The sequence below is a fragment of the Macrobrachium nipponense genome, chromosome 1 (assembly GCF_015104395.2).
Source record: "Macrobrachium nipponense isolate FS-2020 chromosome 1, ASM1510439v2, whole genome shotgun sequence".
Lineage (NCBI taxonomy): Eukaryota > Metazoa > Arthropoda > Malacostraca > Decapoda > Palaemonidae > Macrobrachium > Macrobrachium nipponense.
This window is the reverse complement of record NC_087200.1, coordinates 106,419,125-106,443,682: the sequence shown is the minus strand read 5'-3', so window position 1 is coordinate 106,443,682 and position 24,558 is coordinate 106,419,125. Positions and strand designations below refer to the sequence as shown.

The window sequence follows — 24,558 nt, the reverse complement described above, 5'->3', positions numbered from 1 at the left end:
AATATAAGCTTGATATCTCATTATTGAAAACCTATGGTCTAGAAAAGAATTTCTTAGACATCTCCAAGTACTAGCCTTGATCTTTTCCAAAAGAACATGGTTCATTGTCTTGACACATGGTTTAATCCCATGCTGTTTGTGCCAAGTACTTTATAAATCTTTACTGTTTATCACTTATAATTATGGCCCAAAGAATTTGTGGGTGTGAAAAATACTTTTTGAAAAAAATTAATTTTTTTATACAAACAACAGTCAACACAGTAGCCTAACCCTGTAGTCCTTAGCTCTCCAGGCATACTCCAGAGTTCCAAGATATCTGAGTTCCAAAGCTTACAACTCAGAAAAATAGAGCTGCTCTCTGTACTGTCTACCATCTACATAAAAGATGAGGGAACAAGAGGGTCATTTAACTAAAGTAATGTTTTTTGTAAAAAAAAAAAAATCAATTTTCATTTTAAAAAAGTGTACTATTTGTTTTGGCACAAAATCACAAATTTTAAGTAATTTGTATTTAAGCTAGATATACTTAAACCAAACTACTTAAGAGAATCCTAGATGTCAATCTGGTACCGACCAGAAAAAACTGGTTATTCCCTCCTGACCCCCAGCCAGGTATGCCCCAGGGTCGAAGATCATGACCTCTGACCTGCAGTCCTTTCCACGCCCCTAAAGCTCCTGCCCTCAGATACGTGGGGACAGAAGGGTGTGTGTAAAAATTTCGTAGTTTGGGGTAAGTACAGTTAGGAAAAATACAAATTACTTAAAATTTGTGATTTGTTCCGACACCGTATGCTTACCCCAAACTACTTCTTAGGAGACTTAATCCTTAGGAGGCGGGAGTATCTAGGGAAGGATGAGTCCCTACCAGGAAGAGGTCATCCTCCTTCAGGCCGGAAGAAGGAGGGAGACCCGCTCCCCTGGATTAGGGCGGAGGTGGGGATCCCCTCGCCGTTCGGAGACAATCCCAACTGGTGGGCAATGGAGGGAATAACTTATGGGTGTAAAGCAATGGTCTGTAAGGCAAATATTCCTCTCACAGACTCACCTGAAAATTTGAGGAATTTTGTCGATTACATCGAAGGCCCAGTGGGGAAGAAGGGGAAAGAAGCAGGGTAGGATACAGAGGATGGAAACACCACATTTACACACTCAGATACATACGACACATACACCCCCTAGGCTAGGCTAGACCCTCTGCTGGCCCACCACCACCAACCCTATCTCAAAGGCATCAAGGGACCTCCTCGTACAATCCTTGAGGTGATGGGCTGTAAAGGTGGACTGACTCTTCTACACCCCCGCCCATAGTATCTGGGCGATGGCCATATTCTTGGAGAAAGACAGGTCCTTGGGATCCTTGGACTCAGGAAGAGCTGGAATGAAGAACTCCACGAACCTCTCGTCTACCACTGATGGGTTCTGAGTCCTGGCTACGAAGGACGGCACAAATTTGAAAGTTAGTTCTCTCCACCCCCTTGAGTGGGACACCTGGTAGGAGAGGCCATGAAGCTCCCCCACCCTCTTGGAAGATGCTAGAGCCAAGAGGAAGACTGTCTTGAGTGTGAGCTCTCGGTTTGTGATATCCTTGAGCAGCTTGAAAGGGGGCTTTTTCAGAATGGCCAGGACTCTGGCCATGTCCCATCGAGGAACCGATAGGGACCTGGGGGGCATGTCTGTTCGAACCCCCTAATAAGTAGGGAGATGTCCTTTGAATTCCCCAGATCTACACCTCTTTGATAGAAGACCTGGCTCAAGACCGCCCTGACTCCTTTGATAACCGTGATGGAGAGCCCCTTGTCATTCCTCAGATGGACAAGGAATTCCGCGACGTGGGGAATCTTGGCTCGTAGGGGGTCCAGGTTCTATCCTTGCACCAGTCCCCGAAGAGCTTCCACTTTGCTTGGCAGACTGCTGCGGATGACTTCCTAAGGCATCCCAACATTCAGGAGGCCACCTTGCGCAAGAACCCCCTCTTATTCAGGAGGAGCTCGATAGCCTCCACCCGTGAAGGCAGAAGGCATCCAGGCCCTCGTGGAACCTCTCGAAGTGGGGCTGTCTTAGAAGGTCCAGCCTTCGGGGGAGCTTCCAGGGTTCTTGAATGGACATCTTCAAGAGATCCGGGAACCAGTCCCTGTCGGGCAACCTGGGGGCTACGAGGGTCATGACCGTGGCTTTGGAGGTTCGGAGACGATTGAGGACCTGCCTGAGGACTCCGAAGGGGGGGAAAGGCGTAGAGGTCTAGTCCATTCCAGGGGTGCTGGAACACGTCTTCCCACTGCTATCAGGTCCGGGACCAGGGAGCAGAACACCGGGAGCTTGCGGTTTAGGCTCGTTGCAAACAAATCCATGTAGGGGGAGCCCCACCTCCCGATCAGCTCGCCCGCTACAGCCGGGTGTAGGAACCATTCCGCCCCTAGGACCTGCCCTTGCCTACTGAGTCCATTGACGATGATGTTCCTTTTCCCCAGAATGAACCTCGCTGACAGGGAGATCCCGGCATTCTCCTACTCCAGAACTGTCTCTGCCAGATCACACAGGGGTCATGATCTCAGACCCCCAAGCTTTTTGCGTAAGCAATGACAGTGGCGTTGTCACACATGACTGCCACTCTCTTGTTCCTCAGACTGTATTTGAAGGCTTGGAGCACTTTGAGGATGCCAGGAGCTCCAGGTTGTTGATATGGAGTCCTCGTTCCCATTCTGACCACTCCCCCCCCCCTCATTTCTGCCTGTAGGTGGGCTCCCCAGGCCCCCCTCGATGTATCTGTGAAAAGGAGCATATCTGGAGGAATGTCTGCCAACGGAAAAAACCCCCGCCGGAGGTTCATGTCGTCCAACCACCAGCGAAGGGCCCCTGACATCGACTGAGAGGGTTCTATCACCTCCCATGGGTTCTTGCCATCCAAGGCCAATCCATCCTTCAAGTTCCACTGGACAGGCCTCATCTTCAGCCTTCCCTGGGGTACTAGCTTCTCCAGGGAGACAAGGTGGCCTATCAGCCTCTGCCATATCCAAGCTGGTCGGGGTGTGCCTGTCAGGAAGGGGTTTGCTACGTCCTTGAAGTTGGAAATCCGATCCTCCAACGGGAACACACAGGTCCATACCCAAGTACACCATCCTGTTGGTGGGCTCCAGGTGTGACTTCTCCAAGTTCAGGACGATACCTGGACGAGAGCAGAGGGTCAGGAGTTCGTCCCTCTGCTCCCTTAAGTAATCCTTTGAGGAGGAATGGAGTAACCTTCTTGTGGGCCCAGGAGGTTCTGCCAAACCGTTCTGCACCCAGATAATCCCGAAAACCCTACAGAATGCTGAGCCTTCGTCCATGGCCCCTTGGGCCTCCAAGGAGTTCTGCGGGCTGTTGAGCATGAAGGCGTCCTCCTCCAAGTCTTCTCTTGCTACGGATGGCCCCGCCACTGGTTGTGGGGACGGGGGAGGAGTGGGTTGCCAGACCAAACCAGCACCTTCTACTTCTAACTGAAGAAAGGGCCCTCCCCACCTGGAGGGGCCATCATGGGCCACCTCCTGGACAAAGGGGGAACCCCGCTAGGGAGGCGCTGGAGCGGCAAGCTCCACTCCTCCTGCATGACAGGAGGGAGCAGAGGTCTTGAGCTGGAAGGAGCCCGGTCGGTAGGAGCAGGGGCCGCTGGGGCCACCGGAACTGACATGGGATCCACCAGAGCCGCAGGGGGACACCCCTGGGAGGGGGCCTCCCCCCCACTCGGGGGGACCTCGAGGGAGCAGCACACTTGGGAACTGACCTCGGGGACCAGGAGGTCTGCGAACAATGATGTCTACGGTGCAAATCATCCCGGCGACGGTCGCTCCTACTCCGACCCCTGCGGTCCCAGCTACGACGGTGAGATCTGGACTTACGGTCCAGGGAGGAGGTGAAAGAACGACCTCGACTCCTCCCGTAGTACCTCCTCCTGGAACAGTAGCGTCTCCTCGAAGATCTGTACGAGGAACTGCCCGACGACGATTTCCCTTCCGAAGATCCATCTCTCCTCTTGTCTCTTCTGCGGTGACTCCTGTCCCAGGGTGAGTGGGAGGAGCGGGCGGGGTGATCGGAGCGAGAGTGGATGGGGAAGGTCTCCCCCCGGGAGCTCCCCCCTGCAAACGGCCTCTGTCCTGGTGGGGGGGGGGGGGGGAACGAAGGGCCCTAAAATGGTAACGTCTCCTCTCTTAGGGGGGACCTACCCGGTGTATGGGGAGTGCCCAACCAGGAGCCGGGGGGACACTCAAAGAATCCATCGGCTCCCGACGTCTACCTGGACGATCCCCCACCTCCAGGGAGGTGGCTGGGAGTGCGGAGGAGGAGGAGGAGAGTCTCATGGGGATCGCGGGGGACTGAGCAGTGCACCCTGCTCCGGAGCGGCGCACTCCACGGCTGGCGGCAAGCTCTTGGAGGCGTGTAGCACCGCAACCAACACGTCCATGGACAGCGTGCCCTGCAGGCCACCATGAGCCCAGCACTCTTGCAAAAGAGAAGAACTGCCCGCCTGTACACGTCTCTTCACAGACTTCACGGGTCCCGCATTTGCAGACCCAGCAACAGACTCACCTAGGTCCCCTCGCTGGGAGGGGACGGAGGAACACTCCTGAGGCTCTTCCGGGGAATCCTGAGAGGGAGCAGGCAACTGCTCATGCTCCTACTCCATGGATCCTACGAGGAAGCCTTCTTGGCTGGAGCACGAGGTAGCGGCCAGATCCCATTGATGATCTGACCACGAGACGCACTCACCACATGTACCTTCCCGCGAACAAGAGAGACCCCAGCACTTACTACAAAAAATGTGGTATTCATCTTATAAGGCAAAAGGAAGGACTCACAGGTCCTGCCCTCCGGACCTGGGCAACGCCGTTGCAATGAAGCTTCCACAAGAACCGAAAGACCACACACACACAGCACACACACCACACACAAGAAAAGACAAAGGGAAACGGGGCGGTAAACGGACGACAAGCTGGAGCGTGTAAACGCTACAGCGACCAGGAAAGGACTGCAGGTCAGAGGTCATGATCTTTGACCCTGGGGCATACCTGGCTGGGGGTCAGGAGGGAATGACCAGTTTTTTTGGGTCAGTACAGGATTGACATCCAGGATTCTACTAAGTAGTTCGGGGTAAGTATACGGCGTCGGAACAACTTTACATTAGCATTAGTAATACTTAAGTGGGATGGATTCTTGAATTTTCCTGACATGTAATCCTCTGAGAGTTAAAGCCCAATTCCACATCATGAACTGCACATTGTCCTTGCTAGTAAAAGCAAGGTTTGTATTTATCCTAAATCAATTAACCATATATATACATACCTATTGTCCTTACTTTCCTCTCAGTAGTGTGAGAACATACACCCCAAGAAAGAGATATCAAGCAGAGGGGGATGAAGAAAACAAGAGAATAATGAGGTCAGATCCCATTGAAACTTGGCCCAAGGCCATTACCTGTCCAATAGAGTAAACATCTGATGACTTGTGCATCAGATCCCCGAGATAAAAACACACAAACTTCAAGGGGACCTCTAATGCAAAAAAGATGATAAAGGAATTATCTACATTTATCTACATTACTATTAATTATTATCAAGGTAGATAGTGCCTAACCTTAAGGCTATAAACCTCTAATGGTGGAGCGGGTGACTTCAAAGTAGTAATAAGGGAAAAGTGCAAATGGTGATACAAGCATGAAATTTGGCCCAACAATTCTTTGTGGCCTTTTCATCAATCTCCAGGCACACAAAATTTTGCCTTTCTCCAAGACGGCTGGCAGGTTTTCAAAATGACTTTCATTGGATATATGAATATTGACATTTGATTGGTTAATCATTCTCGAATTCCCCAGTTACTCCTAGTTAATGTTGAAACATTAAAAGCAAGCCTTTACATACTTAGATATATAAAACTTTGCTGCCTAGAAATATCCAAGATGGTTGTCGATATATCCAAGATGTCTGCCAAATGGGCAAAATTGGTATTTTTCATATACGAGATAAAAGGTCAGGTAATAAATACATGGATTTAGGGTAACTTCAGCTTGATCAGTTTATTTTTCATAGGTTGAAATCAATTACAGCCCACTTAATTCATTTTCATCCTCATTTTAAAAAAAATGGTTAATTAACTCAATGTAATAGTGTAGTGTCAGTGCACTACCAGGGCATACTGGTTGACGCTATACATGTGAGACTCAGCATGGGGTTCACTGCTAGCTGATGGTAGATATTTGTCATTAGCCTCCAAATGCTGTTAAGGGGGCCGGCCGGAACGCCTATATATGGAGGTATAGGGCGAAAAATGCAAAGTCATGAAAAAATTCATGTAGCTTCATATGGCAATTGAGAATACGTATACGAAATATTTCGTCAAAATTCCTCTTACTTTCGTAGTTACAGGGTAATTAGTTAACGTAACTCAATAAGCCTAAAACATTGATCCGTACAAACAAATGCAATATTTCCTCTATTATCGTAAATTTTGATAATTATTGTCAAAGAAATTGGGAGAAATGGCATCTGTAGACATTCCCCGAGTCGAGAAGGAGACTTCAGGCCAAGTCCAGTGACAGTCCTGATTTAGTGCGCTCACAGACTTCGAGTAATCTACACGTTCCATTTCACCTCTGACATACGCCTGCTTTTAAGTATGTTTATGTATGTTTCGGCAAGAATTTCATCATGCCAATGAGGAAAAGACAAGGAAAACATCTCGCTAACATACAGACGAAGAAAAATCGCTCAAGTATTATTACAGAATATCATAATATATGCGTAGTTAGTGAAGAGAGAGGGGAGGGTTGCTTAGTAACGCCCCCGTCTTGCTTGACAGCACACATCACACTGTGCCCAAGGCTACGACGATCTTTGAGCAAAGAGATCTTCATTTATGATAAATAACAAAGTTTTGGTTTTTTAAAACCCAAAATGGAATATGAAATTCATAATAATCATGATTTATTAAATTGTCTTTGTAAAAAAAGAGTACGCCTTCGAGTTTCACCTCTTGACATTCTCTTGCATTTATGTTTGTTTATCTTTGTTTCGGGCAAGAATTTCATCATGGCAAAGAGGAAAATACAAGGAAAACATCTCGCTAACATACAGAAGAAGAAAATTTGCTGTAATAAGCCGAGTTAGTGAAGGGGAGAGAGAGAATTGCGTAGGGAGGAGTGCCCATCTTGCCTCAAGCAGTGCCCCAGGCTGTGAATATATGAGCAAAGGGATCATCATTTATGATTAAATTATGATAAATAAAATAGTTTTGGTTTATTAATACACAAAAAAGAAATATACATTCATAATAATCATTATTTATTAACATTGTCTTTATAGAAATACGAAGGAAAACTTTGAACGCCCGTATCTCAAAACTATACTTATTGACCTTCAAAATCTATCTTCTCACTTAGTTTTAAAGCTATAACATTGAAATTTGGTATATAACTCAGAAAGACATTATAGAACAATCAAATAGAGCCCTTTTTTCCAATTTTTGTTTCGTATTTTTTTTATAAATTTTTTTCTCCTGATTTATAGGGTTTATTTTTTTACCATATTGAAAAATTCATATCTTGCAAAAAAATTACTTTTAGAAAAAAAACTCTCCATTCGATTGGAGGTCTACATCAGGTCTATATATGGTAGTAATCCCAGGTCTTAATATTAAATATCAAGGGAGGAGATAGAATTTGAAAAATGGTTATTTTCGGGATAAATCGCCCTGGCGTCACAAAACCGAAGGTCAGAGGCGAAAATCATATGCAGTTTGGAGATGTCCCAAGTCACCTTATTAAGTGGTATGAATATCAAAGTCCTGTCCTTAAAAAAGGGCATTAGCCGGCCGGCCCCCTTAAGCAGCTAGGCCCAGTTCAAAGTTAAACAGCTGCACCTGAATTGATAGGATGTGCTAGTGTGGGAGAGCTGAGCCAAGGATGATGGGGCTTTAGTCTTCCAGAAGATGTACAGTTCCCACAGGAATTAAATAGTATTGGATGAATGATCGGGCTAGTTGTATCCCATGTCTGAAAGTGCATATATGTTGTATCGGTGGTAAAAGGATATACCCTTGGTATATAAAACAAAAGCATATACCCTTGGTGTATAAAACAAAAGCAATGGCAGCACAATCTTGGAAGTTGACATATTTTCTGAAAGGAGGTAGTAAGACTAACTGGCAGCTTTGCTTGTAAGCAGACACACACATGAAAGACTAGTGGATGCATCTGGTGCTTTACAAATTAAATGCAATGCCTATACCATTTCATCCCCAAAGGCTTGATGAAGATGATGGAATTCTGCAGACCTTTGAAAATAACAAAGCCACATATCATGAATCATGTATGTTGAAGGTCAAAACCACAAAATTAGAAAGGAACAGGAAGTCATTGTGTAAGACAAGAGAATAAGATGATTCCCCATCAGCAAAATTCACATATAGTAGCTATAATACAGGTCAAGAAGATGCAAAAGAATCTAAAACCGAGAAATAAGGAATCTGCATTATTTGTAACAATCCAGCATCAATCAAAGATTTACGATGTCCATGACATTGGCTTTACATGAAAAGCTGCAACGATGTGCCATGAACCTACTAGGTGAGAAACTTTTGGCCAAGCTTAGAGCTGGAGATATTGTTTCCCAGCACCATATGTATCACCTATCTTGTCTGACAGGTGTGTACAACAGGGAAAGAGCCTGGTTAAATTCTCAGAAAACTGGAAACGATTATGTGCAGTACAGACAACAGGCATGTGCCCATGCTTATGCTGAGCTTGAGATGTACATAAGAGACAAGCGGTTGACTACAGATAGGTGTTGCTATTTTACAATGGTAGAAGTTTATGATTTGTAGAAAGAAAGACTAGAACAGCTAAATTTTGATGCTTCCTTTGTGCACCAAACATGGCTGAAAGAAAAGATACTTTTCCGTATCCCAGAAATGGAGGCCTTCAAAAAGGGAAGAGAAATTTGGCTTGCCTGCATGGGGAAAGTGGAGGAAGCCCTAGCCAAGGCATGTGACTACAATGATGCACTAATCGTGACCAAAGCAGCCAATATATTGAGGAAGCAGATCCTTGAACATGAGAAAGAATTTAATGAAACCTTAACAGCACACAATGGAAAAGAATCTGTACCACCCTGTTTGTTGGAATTCTAAGTGGGCTGCAAATTGGTGGCGATATAAAATCCCAACTTACACATGGAACATCATCCACTGATCTAGCTTTAGCACAGCTTTTGCACTTCAACTGTCTGACAACTCCAGCATCTTACACATTTACAGACATTCCTAGTCAAGAAAACCTCTGCTTCCAATATATATCTTGGCCTCCTGGTCTTTGCAAAAACCAGAAAGCATCAATTAAATGATACATTTCATCAACATGGAAACAGCATCAGCTATGACAGAGTTCTGGGATTAACTAAAGGGTTAGAGGCAGTAGTTGTAGCAAGGGCTGTGGAGGAAGTAGTACGTAGTTTGTCCCATTACACTAAGAAGAGGGCTCTTTACAACTTGTGCTGTTGACAGTCTGAACCATAATCCAGGTGCCACAACACAAACATCCTTCCATGGGACAGGCATAAAATTTGGCCTAAATCATCCAAAGTGGAACAAAGTATAAAAAAAGTACCTTCTCTTCCTCAATATTACATGAATGTAGCTCCTGCTCACTTTAAACATGAGAATCCCCCCCCCCCCCCCCCCACCCATCCACTTTCATCCAGTGGAGGTGCAGGATACTAACAAGTTGTGCTTTCCAAACATATTTCTCTCGAGTATGAATGGCTTGAGAAAGTCAGTCTGTCAGTCAAACAGGAGTGATCTTGGGCAGCACATCATGCTTCTCAGAAGTAACATGACCTCATTTGAAATCAGCATGTCATCAATGTAATATGGTTTTTATGTTTGGAGGGCTGCACTTAGAAATGGCAGCATTCAAAATTCTTGGTGATCTCTTGAAAGACCGTGGTTGGACTGGTGCTCTTGTAGAAGCAGAAATAGCTACTCCTGGAACACCAGATTCATTTATCTCTGCTTCACATGTGAAGAAGACATGTCTAGCTCACCAGGTGACAACTTGCAGTTTATATCATCTGTGCAAAGCCGTCTATATAGCATATATCCAGGAGGCAGAAGAAGAAAGCGAGTGTAGGCTGTGAAAGCTGGATCAGAAAAAGTCAGTGCCTCCACAATTCTACTTTTGGAACCTTGTGCTTCAGCTTGAACTTCTAGTGTTTGTTTTCATCAGGAGTCTAATTTAAATTTGATGCTGCAGGAATTCATTCCTTTCTTCTTTGTCCTGGACCATGTACATCATGCCAGGTTTATTTACAATTCATTTCGGAAGCATGGAGGTTCTCCAAAACAAAACATTTGTTGAATTCACACAAGGAAATTTCACTGTCCATAAAACCACTTGACCTTTTTCCTCAATGGCTATAGACCAAGCACATGAGTAGAATAAGCGCATGTGAAAGGAGATGGGGGAGCCATTGGCCTATTTGAAAATGCAGATACTCTCAGAAGGTGGACAGTGGCTGGTCCTGAAGTAAACCGCCTGACTGATGAGTTTGAGACTAGAAGTGATGCTGATCCAAAATCTCAGGGTAAGCATCGTGATGAACTGAAACTGTGCAGAAAAGGTTTCTTGAAATGATTGAGTACCTAGCAAAAGTAATCAAAGAAATGGGCAATCCTTTCGAGGAAGATTCAGTGGACTGGATTGTACTAGAAATTCATGAAATTATCGAGCAAAGTTAGTGACTCCTTGAGATATTAAACAGAAAAGTCAGTGAATCTTTGAGATCTATGAAGAACCTTGGACAGACACAATTCACAAAACATTATTGAGAGACTCAAGACACCCAGCAAATTCTATGAGCCAGTGCACAAGAAGAAAATTTTATTGTTCAGTCGCAACATGTCTGCTACAGAGTCCAAGGGCAAACTGTCACTGCAAACCATAAAGGAAGACTGTAATCTATTCTCATGCCTTTTCATATCATGTTAGAAAAGACAGTGCGACTTAAATTAATTCTTTCAACGTGGAAATCAAAATTGCCCACCATCACTGTCACAGAATGGGCAGATGCATCAGGGCACTAAGTCACAGCTGCTGCCTCTTCTAGAACAGCAGGCATCAGCCATCCATGACAAAGAGCCTACTGCAGCTCTTGTAAATGATCTGAGACCAACCAAGGGGTCTACATTTGAGTCTTATGCATAAGATGAAGTCCTGTCCAAGGTACAGAGGCACATACAGAAGTACAAACTAGCACACATTGTATTTGATGTGTATAGGACAGACAATATGAAAGAGCAAACAAGACAAAAAAGAGGCACAGGAGTTCACCATAAAGTGATTATCACTGTAAAAACTCCTGGCAGTTGGGCCAGCTTCCTCAGGAATGACCAGAACAAAACTGAATTATTTGCATAATTGGCAGACACAATCGTTTTATCTTAAGCAGTTGATACATGCATTACAGTCACCAAAGATGATGCTGCACTTTGTAGCAAAGCTAAACAGAACACTGCTGACCTACAAGGCTGCCCTCACGAAAAGGCAGCTACTAGAGTCCTTTTACATGCTGCATATGCTGCAAAGCATGAAGATATCTCAAATGCAATCATATGTAGTTCAGATACTGAAGTTGTCATCATAGCAGCATCTAGCATAAAAAAAACTGTTTTAGACAAACTGGATTAAATGCAGGACAAACTATGGATTAAATGCAGAAGAGGAATAGATATGAGGTGGATACCTATCCATGAAATTGCAGCAGCTAAGACCAAATGCCTCAGCCCTTCCCTTTTTCCATGCATTTAGTGGGTGTGACATAGTGTCTGGCTTTCATGGTAAGGGGAAGAGGTCTGAATGGCAAGCATGGACAGTGTTTCGGCGTGCCACAGCCACCTTTACCAAACTAAGTTCAACACCAGCAGCTGTAGAAGATGAAGACCTGCAAATCATTCAAGAGTTCAAGGTGCTAATGTGTGACAGAAGCAGTTATATAAAGATGTAAATGAGGCTAAACTTTATCTCTTTGCAAGAAACCAAAGAGCTTATGACTGCATTCCTCCTACAAGGGCTGCTCTTAGAAAGCATTGCAAGAGAGCTGCCTTTCAAGCATGGCACATTTGGAGCCAATCTTTGGTAAGTTATCCAGTTGTTCCCTGTCCAAGACACTGGGGATGGTAATAGATTGATGGCGCCAGGTTTCCGTATTGGACAGATTTGCCAGTAGTAGCAAAACCTTGCTAAAAATTGAATAAGTGTGGCTGCAAGAAGGAATGCTGTGGCAGGTGAAAGTGCTACAAGTCTGGACTTGGCTGCACAGCTCTCTGCAGCTGCATTTGCTAAAACTGACTGATACACAAAACATATTGGTATCTATCAAGAGATACATACATTTATATCTTTGGTGACCATTTTGGAAATATGATGGATATATTGGAAAGATGGGTTCAGTTTATCTCTCAATAACAGTAAGAATGCCAAATTATCAATTCAAAATAATTATATGGTCAGTATGCAACTTTTGTGGGATTCTGGAATGAAAATATTTGAATTATAGAGCACATTTGCTGCCATTTTGGAAAAACTGTCTGCCATCTTGGAAATAGCCATATATTGAGATGGCTGGAGGTTGATTTTGATCTATGGGGATAATAAGAGTTCTCATGCCAAATTTGTTGCTTGTATCACCATTTGCACTTTTTTCCCACTACCCCACCCCACTATAACTGAGGTGCATGAGTAAGCTCTTTTGATGGCCTGTCTTATCAAAAAAGAAATGCTATTTTTTGACACCTATTTATTCCCACCATTTGGTAAAAATAACCTTGATCCCTCTTTTTTTAAAAGCTTTGGTCTTCTAAAGATGAGTTCATGTGGCTCTCACAGGTCAAGAGAATTCATCCTCATTGCCTTCCTGCTCTGATAAAGCAGAAATGACAAACAAGTGAATTTGACTGTCTTGATGAAAAAGCCAGTCAACCTGAATTTGACTTGTCTTTGTGAAAGAGCCAGTCAACTTGAATTTGACTGTGTCTTGGTGAAAGAGCCAGTCAATCTGAATTTGACTTTTCCTGGAGATAAAGCCAGTCAACCTAAATATGACTTGTCTTAGATAAAAAAGACAGTCAACCTGAATTTGATTGTCTTGGTGAAAGAGCCAGTCTACCTAAATTTGACTTTTCTTGGAGAAAAAGCCAGTCAACCAGAATTTGACTTTTCTTGGAGAAAAAGCTAGTCAACCAGAATTTGACTGTCTTGTAAAAAAAAAAAAAGCCAGTCAACCTGAATTTGACTGTCTTGTGAAAAAGCCAGTCAACCTGAATTTAACTGTCTTGTGAAAAAGCCAGTCAACCTGAATTTGACTGTCTTGTGAAAAAGCCAGTCAACCTGAATTTAACTGTCTTAGGGAAAATGCCAGTTTGCCTGAATTTGACTGTGTCTTGGTGAAAGAGCCAGTCACCAGAATTTGACTGTGTCTTGGTGAAAAAAACCAGTCGACCTGAAATTAGACTGTCTTGTGAAAAAGCCAGTCAACCTGAATTTAACTATGTCTTAAGGAAAAAGCCAGTCAACCTGAATTTGACTGTTTTTTGGTGAAAGCGCCAGTTAACCTGAGTTGGACTGTGTTTTGGCGAAAGCACCAGTTAACCAGAGTTTGACTGTCTCAGTGAAAAAGCCAGTTGACCTGAAATTTGACTGTCTTGATTTGACTGTCTCTTGTTGAAAAAACCAGTTAACCTGAATTTGACAATGTCTTGGTGAATAGGCAGTCTCTTCACTTGAAGTGAATACAGTAGAAAACCACTACCTATGCAATAGTAGTATGGAACAGCTCAACACTCTTGCTACACCAATTACAGAATATGTACGTACCTTTAAATCTGATTGGTACAGCCTAAAAGTGGACTGCTTGACTAAACTTGCAATGACCGGCAGCTTCTGCCAAAACCCCTCTCTTCATGAGACCTGAGACATTTTAGGTTCTATGCCAAATGGTAGCCATTGGACCTGGGGTTTTATATGCCTTCTTAAAAACTGAATCAAGATCTGTATCAGAATTTGGTCAATGAACTAATCCCAGGCAACTTTGCTTTAACACTAAAAGTACTGGATGTATCTTTACATTCATAATGCTAACTGAAAAGCCTTCTAGAAGAGCTAATTTCTTCCTATTCACAGTACATGGACTATGAGTCTCATAATAACAACTATGAGTCTCATATTAACAAGTTAAATCTAATTCATCTGGTAAGTCATTGTAAACTTTTTCTTCTGCTCATGAAGTCTAGTGAAACAATACCTATTTAATCTACTCATCCTAACTTTCTTGGTACTTACTAAATCTTTACTAGCTAACTGCTTAAACAATGTATGAGTCCGAAAGAATACCCGAAGGTGAACTTCGATCCTTACAAGAGGTTGAAAGCTTACAGTTCTTCCTCAATTAATACAGTTCATTGTTCCTTTGACCACCTGTAACAAATTTTACAAATAAGGCAAGGACCTTCCTAAGTTCTCAATGAAGATTTTATGTATACTATTTACTTGCGATACTAAATCATTCATCCTGTGGCATAGTAGTACAAGTAAAAGTAATAGACACAAATATATTTTCTAAGAAATACTACATACTAGATATGAAAAAGATAAACCTATTACATATAGCAAAAACCTACTTCTGAGCTAGATTAAAGCTTTCTGCTGATGGCTGAATTTTGTGTATATCAGTTTTATTTCCTTTACAATTATTGATTTACCACCTTTTCCTAAAACTTGTTCTCTCTCTCTCTCTCTCTCTCTCTGCAGGCTGATTTCCCTTTGGAACCCTCTTAGGTTTATAGTCAGTTGATCATACATAAGGTTTTCTACTGAAGACTTTAAGAAAGACAAAAGGGAAAACTGCACTAAATTCAAATAAACACAATATGTGGGAAAACATTAAAGAAAACAGTTCCACACGATAATCAGTGAACAGAAGTCCACTATCCATTAACTGAAACAATAATACTGAACTTGAACTTTGATCACAAATCAAACTGAAATATTATTAATCCTAAGCTAACATTTTTAGAATGAAGATATCATTCTTGGTAAAGTAGTAAAAAAATTGTCAAAAATTAATGATCAAGAGAAAATAATTATCAATAATTACAAAAAATTCTAAAAATCTGGGAACAGGCAAAACAGATGTGCTGTGTATGGCAGACATACAGGGAATGATCCTCTTCAACAAGGCAGGAACTTTGAAGCCTGAATTTCTTACCAGACTTAATTGAAGTCTTGTTAAAATTCTCGAAGTTGGCTCGAGAGTTGCAAGCTGCAGGATTAAGCTACTGTGAAGTACTAATGGATTTGTGCCAGAACAAATGAATGACAATCAAACAGGCTAATAAATAAGGTATAATTCATATTCATCCTATTCAACTTTTTGTAAAGAGGGGCATAAAAATAATACCTATGTAAGATTTTGAAAAATGACAAATTTTTAAGACAATTTGTATTTTTCATAGCTACAAACCTGAGGTCTTAACAATAGGATAATTTCTAGCACCTAGCTGGATCCGGTTAAATTGCAGATGAAAGCAAGAAATCTTGTGAGATCTGGCAACACGTGCATATATCGGGTGAAGAGTGGTCAAGGACCACGCACCTACACCACTGCATCACTCTTTCCCAACTCAGGATGTCTTAGCAGATATAGGGGCAGCTAGAGGTGGGCAGTACAATGTTAAGACCTCAGGTTTGTAACTGTGAAAAATACAAATTGTCTTAGAAAATGTAATTTGTTCATACACAAACAAACCTTCAGTCTTAACAATAGGATAGACTTATACTTGGAGGGAAGTACAAGACATCTGAAACCGGTTGGGGGCCTACCCACCAGTCCAGCTCCAGAAGAAATAACTTCTGGAGGGGGACTGAAGCCCATGAGAAGATAGATAAACTGATATCTAACTACCCAGACACTGAGTGACGTACAATGATATATGGGAGAATCATGGTATAGGGAACCAAAGAGAAACTTTGACTGTCCAATAGCAAACCAACACACCAGGGTTTGTTACCGCTCCGAACTCCCCCCTTGCCAAGGAGCAGAGCATATGCTACTGAATAGAGGGTTGGATATTTGTATACCAAGCAACCACACTATAAGTATGACTACCTTACTCACCTTATCAGACCAGTCAAACGAATGACGTGTTTATTCCTTAACCTGCCCGAAGGAAGAAGGAAAGGTACAAGAGAAAGAGACCAGCCAACTCACTCATTCTCTCATCCACACAATCATCTTAGGTAAGATACAAAAGTGCCCTGCTAAGGGCAACTATGAGTTACACAACTGTTGGGCAGCCACCACAGGACCCAGGGAAAGCATGTCCATAGATCTGCGGGCAACATCCTTAAGATAGAAAGAGGTGATCATGGACTGGCATAACCAAGTACCAGCACTCAGCACTCTATGTACAGCCAAGTTCTTTTTGAAAGCCAGAGAGGGACCAATACCCCTAACGTTATGCATTCTAGCCTCCACAGGTATGGTGGCGGAGTCATTAAGAGTCAAGTATGCCTGTCTGATGGCTTCCCATATCCAAAAAGAGATAATATTCTTCGACACCTCTTTCTTTATACGTCCTGTTCTAACAAAAAGTCTGCGGCAGCCTGGCCTAAAGTGACAAGTCCTTTTAAGATAGCAACGTACGGCCCGGACACAACGCAACAAAAGATCTTGAGCATCACCACCCACAATGTCATTCACTGATGGAATGGAAAATGAAGTGAACCTATCATCGAGGGATTTTGGGTCTTGGCCATGAATTCCGGGACAAATTCAAAAGACACTGACCCCCAACCCCTGGTGTGCTTCACCTCACCTCATAGCTCAGACCGTGGAGCTCTCCTACCCTCTTCGTAGATGCCAAGGCCAAGAGGAAAACTGTCTTGAACATAAAGTTCTGTCATATGAACGATGCAAAGGCTCATTTGGACCTTTAGTGAAGCTCTTGAGAACCAAGGAAACATTCCATGTCGGAGGCTTGAGCTCCCTAGGAGAACTCAACTGCTCAAACCCCTTAACTAACAAGGAAAGTTCCCAGAATGAGGAGATGTCGATACCTCTAGGGCATAACACTAAACTCAGGGCTGCCCTGTAACCTCTATTGGCAGAAACGGGCAAACTTTTCTCATCTCTGAGGAAGGTTAAAAAGTCTGCTAATCGCTGAATAGAGGATGCAAGTGGAGAAAAATGATATTGTTATGATACAATAAAGTTTTGTACATACTTACCCGGCAGATCTATACTTAGCTATAGTCTCCGACGTCCCCGACAGAAATTCAAATTTTGCAGCACACGCTACAGGTAGGTCAGGTGATCTACCCTCCCGCCGCTGGGTGGCGGGACTAGGAACCACCATTCCCGTTTTCTAATCAGATTTTCTCTTCCACCTTTCTCCTGAGGGGAGGCTGGGCGGGCCATTAATCGTATATATCTGCCGGGTAAGTATGTACAAAACTTTATTGTATCATAACAATATCATTTTTGTACATGCAACTTCCCCGGCAGATATACACTTAGCTGATTGGCACCCTTGGTGGAGGGTAAGAGACAGCTAAATAATAAAAATAAAAACAGGAAACAACACATGTTGTAGGTCAAAGACCTTGCTTCTTACCTGATTGGGCAGAAGACTTCATGGATACTGTCTATGAGTCTGCTTTGCCTCAAGAGCTTCAGCTAGGTAGTGACCTATGACTGAGAGCTCTTCTGGATCTTGTCAATGGGGGCTTTCCCACTTACATGACAGAACCTTGTTAGGATCTTTGTCAATGGGGGCTAACCCACTTACATGACAAAACCTTTGCCTCTGGCACTATCAAGGAGCACAAAACCAATCCCGACCACAATTGAAAGGGGCTACCACTTAACCCTCTTCCAAACAACCATAAAAAACCAACACCAAATTAAAAATAAAACTCAACTAAACTAACAAGGATTAGTCTCAGCTCCCTGTCCCAGCACTGCATCTGCAGATACGTAGGGCCCCAAAGAGAAGCACTTATCGTAAGTCACTCTCACGTCTCTCAAGTAGTGAGAAGCAAACACTGAGTTGCATCTCCAGTATGTAGAGGCTACAATATCGTTCAGCGACATATTCCTCTGAAACGCCAGAGATGTCGCAATGGCTCTTACTTCATGTGCTTTAACTCTAAGGAGTTTAAACTGTTCATCATTGCACGTCGCATGCGCCTCTGTTATGATGTTCCTCATAAAGAACGCCAGAGCGTTCTGAGAAATGGGCCTTCTAAGATCTCTGACAGAACACCAGAGACTCTCTAGGTTGCCCTTAAGCTTCTTTTTCCTTTCCAGGCAGAATTTAAGGGTCCTGACAGGGCAGAGGGATCTCTCTATCTCTCTTTCCACTAAGGGTGAGAGCCCTTTGACCTCAAAACTTCTAGGCCAGGGTTTAGAGGGATTCTCGTTCTTCGCTAAGAACCAAGGTTTAAAAGAGCAGATTACCGACTCTCCTTTAAACCCTACTCTAGCATCCAGAGCCTGAAGCTCGCTAACTCTTTTAGCAGTCGCCAGTGCTATGAGAAATGTTATTGTTATAATACAATTAAGTTTGTTCATACTTACCTGGCAGATATATATATAGCTGTATTTTCTGAAGTCCGACAGAATTTAAAAATTCGCGGCACACGCAGTGGGCGGCCAGGTGGTAGTACCCATTCCCGCCGTGGGAGGCGGATATCAGGAACTATTCCCATTTTCTATTCATATTTTATCAGTGCCACTGTCTCCTGAGGGGAGGTGGGTGGGCACTTTAATTATATATATCTGCCAGGTAAGTATGAACAAACTTAATTGTATTATAACAATAACATTTTGTTCATGAAACTTACCTGACAGATATATATATAGCTGAATCCCACCTTCGGATGGTGGAAGAGACAGAATAGGATTTTTTGGGGGGAAACTAAATTAAGTAGATGATATACATCTTAGTTCCTCACCTGTTAGCATAGCCGACTTCGTGATTACTGTCACCAAAGTCTGCTTCTGCGTTACTAGAGTTGCCAGCGAGGTAGAGACCTGTAATGCTGGTGTGCTCTGAATGATCTGTCAACGGGGGCGTGACCACAATGTGACTAGACCATATGACCATACTTCTGAGGGCAACGAAGCTAAAACCACCACCTGACCTAACCTATCAAAGTTAGTTCCATAACTTCTAGGCTAAAGAAAAGGAACGCGCCTCAAGCGACCAACCCTTCAAAGTTAAAAGCACACCTATCCCTTTTCTATAGGATAGGATTCGTGTTGCTTCCTGCCCCCAATAATATATCTACGGATATGTATGGTCCTAGCGACTTACGGATCTGAAATGTCGTCTTCACATCCCGTCGGGAGTGTGAAGCGAACACAGAGTTGCTTCGCTAAAGCGTGGCACTCAGGATGTTTACTGAGTGTCACGCTCTGTTGAAATGCTTCCGAGGCGCGCCCTCACCTCTTGAGCATTCATATTAAGAAAAAAATCTCAAATCTTTATGCAAACATAATGAATGAGACCTCTTAAAAGAACTCCTTGGCTATAATGCCAGGGTGTTCTTGGACATGAACCAGTCTGGTCTTCTACGGAACCCCGCAGATTGTCGGGAGAGTGAAGCGAACACAGAGTTGCTTCGCTAAAGCGTGGCACTCAGGATGTTACTGAGTGTCATGCTCTGTTGAAATGCTTCCGAGGCCGCGCCCTCACCTCTTGAGCATTCATATTAAGAAAAAATCTCAAATCTTTATGCAAACACAATGAAATGAGAACCTCTTAAAAGACTCCTTGGCTATGCCAGGGTGTTTTTGGACATGAACCAGTCTGGTCTCTTTACGGAACACCGCAGATTGTCCGTTGACCTTGACTTTCTATAGTTTTATCAAGATAAAACTTGAGAGACCCTACAGGGCACAGGACTCTCTAATGCCCTTGCCCAATAATTTGTGGCATACCCTTGGTCTCCAAGCCTTCGGGTCAAGGGTTAGACAGGTTTTTCGTTCTTATCAAAAGAACGGAATGCTTAGAGGACAGACCGCATTATGTCCTTTAAAGCCAAAAACCTCTGATGATGGCTAAAACCTCACTAACCCTCTTTGCCGTGGCTAGAGCGGTTAGAATATTAGCCTTTCTGGTCACGTGTATTAAGTTCGCAGAAAGGATAGGTTCGAATTGCTTTTGGCATCAGAAACTCAGACTACGTCTAAGTTCCATGTCGGAACCTTTGATCCAGAGAATTTTAAGATCTCCACAGACCTCAAAGATCGTGAACCTTTGTTGTTTGACAGAACCGAATCTCTGAGCCTAGAGGCCGTCAACAACATATTTGCATATTCTACAATAGTTAGGACTTCTAGCTTATCTCATACTTCAGACGGAAAGATAGAACCATAAGGAACTTCACAGAGGTCGAGGTGGAGGAACAGTCATTTCCCTTCACTATCTCCAGAAACGGCCTCCTCCGATTGAACAATGAAAATAGGCAGCACTGCTTTGCCTTGGCCAAGAGGCTGCCATTACTCTTGAAGATTCTTATCCTCCTGTACCGTTGAAGACGAAGGTAGAAATTGAATGCAACCTACGTCTTCACAGACAAATCGAGAGAAGGATTCTCAAGATTCTGAACCTGTGCCTACAAATGACTGAAAACGCTAACCGCTATTTCATTGCTGTCCGGTGAGAAGTCGTAGTTGCAATGAAAGCGGGGCGTTCTTCAGTAATGAAAACACAGGGGAAAGCTGCCTGAAGAACTGCTTCTCATGGGCTGAACATTTGGAAGTAGAGCTGTCGTCGGAGAGTAGGCGATGTCTTTTGACATATCTGTTAATTCGGGTTGAACAATGAACAATTGTACACCTACGAATATGAGATATTTTAAAGACAAACCCAGATGTCTGCAAAATCATTCGCATTATCGCAGTGCGATGCAGCGGGAGACTTGTACAGACTTCTGTTACCGTGCGTTAAACAGAAAGATGAAAGAGTCTAAGAGATATCTCTGTTGAAAAATTCTCGCAATATCGAAGGCGATGGAATCTATCGTCACAGCAGTAGATGTTCCTTCATAATTGCGAGAAACCCCGTTAATCAGAGACCTAAGTCCATGATTGTTGGGCAGCTGTACGGTTCGGTAGTCAATCAAAGCAGGAGAGAGAGGGAGAGAGACATAATCAACCGTGCATCTCGGAGGCCCAGCTGATACTGAGCTGCTATCAGGCAGTTCAATACGCAGTAGCTGAGCTTGAGCCTCCCGCTGACTAGTCATCTGAGTTGCCAGGTAATCACATATTCCACAAAGGAATGCGTTCGGCTAGAACCACCGAGCATAAAAGATATGCTCGAGCAATTATATTTAGGCGAAACGAATTTCGGTAAATATAAAAGTTGAAATGGTGTTGTCGTGACAAAACCATAAGTATATAAAATTTGAAACAAACCCCTGGGAGGTTGCAGGCAACCCAGAGTTGCAGTTCAATTAGAATACTTCTCATCTAAGTCGCAATCCGTAGAATAACTAGGATATGCGCCTACCCCTCGGTACAATTCAACTGCTTAGTAGAATCATGTCCGCGAGGTTAATATACGTAGTATATTTATAGGATTCTGAACAACGATCTCCATCCTAATTCTTTCCTTCAAGAAAACAAAATAAGGATTGGAGATCGACCACCTTCGATCTCTATCAAAGAGAGTGAAGAGAAGTCTTCCTCGAAGGAAAGCTTCAATGGTGAACAGAATACTAACTGCCTGAGTTGCCAGCTACTCCCTTTACGAAGGAATAGGTATGATTATCGAGCAAAAGGAAAACTCTCAAGCAGGTCTATTTAAAACGAAAACAGAATTCGCTAAAAACAGAAGCTGAGTCGGTGTTGTCATAACAATACCTGAAGAGTTGTTCTTACTCCGAAAACTCTTGGAAGGTTGAAGGGAGTGTCAAATAAATACATTTTAGAACACCAGTTCTTTCGCTTTCTATCCGCAGTAGGTAATTACGATATGCGTATATGACTTGACCCCTGCGTTAGCAAATGACGCAAAGATAAGCCCCCCCCAACTACGTAAGTATTGTATAATTTGAACATCGAATTCTCTACTACATCTTTCCTCGACGAGGAAGAGATGAAAGAAAGGAAAACAACTGTCCACGCTCTAATGAATGAGGCTTTTTAAAAGAACTCTTTGACTCTTTGCCAAGACTCTCTTCCAAGAAAAGGGAGTAATATTCGAATAGAGATCATCAAGAGAGAACCGAGGATCGAAAAGGACCGTTCAATGTTCTTATGATATTGGACATAAGACTTCCTGGATTAGTACTTACAAGTCTTTTTCTTACTCCCGGATGAGCCTCTGAAAAGAATGAGAGCTCCGAAATCTTGTTAACGAGTTTATCCGCTTAAACGATAAAAACGTTAAAATCTATGTCAATGAGAACTACCCCATTTATGAGGGTCCCCCACTTAAATGACAAAACGTTTAGTATCTTGACAATGGGGAAAACGTCCTTACTTGACAAAAACTATTAGCACTTTGCTAATAGGGGAAAACCCTTTAACATGACGAAAGTCACCCAGGAATCCGAGTATATAATCTTCCCGATTCTCAGAGAAATCGGTGAAGAGGAAAGAGGGATCGAAGAAAAAAATTTGGGCTATGTCTCTCCTAACTCCGAATCCTTTTTTCTGTAAAGGAATGTCCTGTGGAGAGTCCTGAAAAAACTCGTCTTTGACGAGCGTTTATAAAGCGTCAAGCGTCCTAAGAAACGTCGTGAACAGCAAAAAAGGACGCCTTTACTCTCGCCAAAGCGTCCTGCCGAGCTTCCACCGAAGCGTCCTGGCGAATGTCCACAAAAGCGTGTCCTCATAAGCGTCCTGCTGAGCGTCCCCTCAAAAGCGTCCTGCTGAGCGTCCTCAAAAAGCGTCCTGCCGAGCTCCTTCAAAAGCGTCCCTGCTTAGCGTCCTGGAAAGCGTCCTGATGAGCGTCCTCAAAAAAACGTCCTGCTTAAGCTACGAGCGTGTCTGAGCAGAGAACACAAGTTCTTCTGAACGACGTTTCAGAGAGGAACTCGTTGAGCGCCCTGATGCATGCAAGGCCCGCCAAGAGGCGTCCTGGCGAGCGACCTTTCCAAACATCTCAATGTTACGACGAACAGCGTTTTGCATATGACGTTGAAAATTTTTCAAGGGACGTCCTCCATGCTTAGTCTCCATGGAGAGCCGCACGCTGCTCCTGAAGTGTGTGAACACTAAAGGAAGACGTATGGCTTTCGTCTCCAGAAACGCACTTAGCAAAGGAACGCCGAGCGTCCGGACCGAAAGACACCCTCGCAAGGTTGCTTGCCGAGCGTCCTGGAGAATGTCTCCACTATAGGACGTCGAGCACCTTCCAAAAACTTCTACACGTCTAAATTGCCCTTCTTATGCCGAACCAGAGACATAAGTTGTTTGACTGTGCAAAGCAGCTTGCCGGACGTCAAACTTATCAGCTTGCTTTTTCGAAGTAAAGCGAACGTTACATAACGTATACGGAGTGCCATTAGGAGAGGAGACGAATACTGAGTTGCTCCTCCAAAAGGTGGAATCTAGAATGTCCTTGATTACCAAATCCTTTTGGAATGCTAGCGAGGTTGAAACAGCTCTAACTGCATGAGCGTTCATCGCAGGAGGCTCAAATCACCTCTTCGGCAAGATGAATGATCCTCCTTAAAAATTTCCCTTAGGAAAAGAGCCAGTGCATTCTTCGAAAAGGGTAATGTGGTCTCTTCCTTGAGCACCATACATTACCCGGAAGGAACCTCTTACTTCCTTCGTTTATGTAAATATAACTCGAGAGGCCTGACAGGGCACAGGACTCTTTCATCCCCTCTCGAGACGAGAGAGAGAGGACGTTGAAGCGTCCTCTTCTCTAAAGCTTCTTTAGGGGGCTTGCGAGTCCTTCCGAGAGTCAACCCCTGTGTGGGGACGGACGCCCGAAGGACGAGAAGCAATCTTTGCAAGATTCGTGCACGTGCTCGATCTTCGGCAGCCTGTGGAAGGAAGCGACAACACGGACCTGCCGAAAGGAAGCCAGATCAGCATGAAAAACCCGTAACCTTCCTTCGGCTTTTGACATGCCCCTCTCCCTGTTTCCTGGGAGTCCGACAGACGGTTCTAGGCCTAGAGGCGTTATGGGGCCGATCTGACGTTCCCTCCTAACGAGAGAGGAGGACGTGAAGCGTCCTTTTCTCTAAAGCTTCTTAGAGGGCGCGAGTCCTTCCGAGAGCTCCAACCCTTGCGCGGGGAGGACGCCTCGGAGGACGTTTAGCAGCCTGGGAAGCGTCAACAGGTTCTGCCGAAGGGACGCCAGATCGGTGGGGAGCCCCCGTAACCTCTTGCGGCTTTCGACATGCCCTCGGTCCCTGAGTCCTGGGAGTCCGACAGAGGTCCAGGTCCTAGAGGCATTATGGGGCCGATCTGACGCCCCCTCCACAACACAAGGGGCACTACACTTCACAACACT

General features: G+C 43.9%; 1 protein-coding gene across 1 annotated transcript in view; it reads right to left on the bottom strand.

Annotated features, from left to right (window-relative positions):
• The window catches only part of LOC135219527 (elongator complex protein 5-like), a 203,179-nt gene that overhangs the window by 67,438 nt on the left and 111,183 nt on the right, over window positions 1-24,558 (bottom strand). The gene's annotated exons all lie outside the window — the stretch shown is intronic.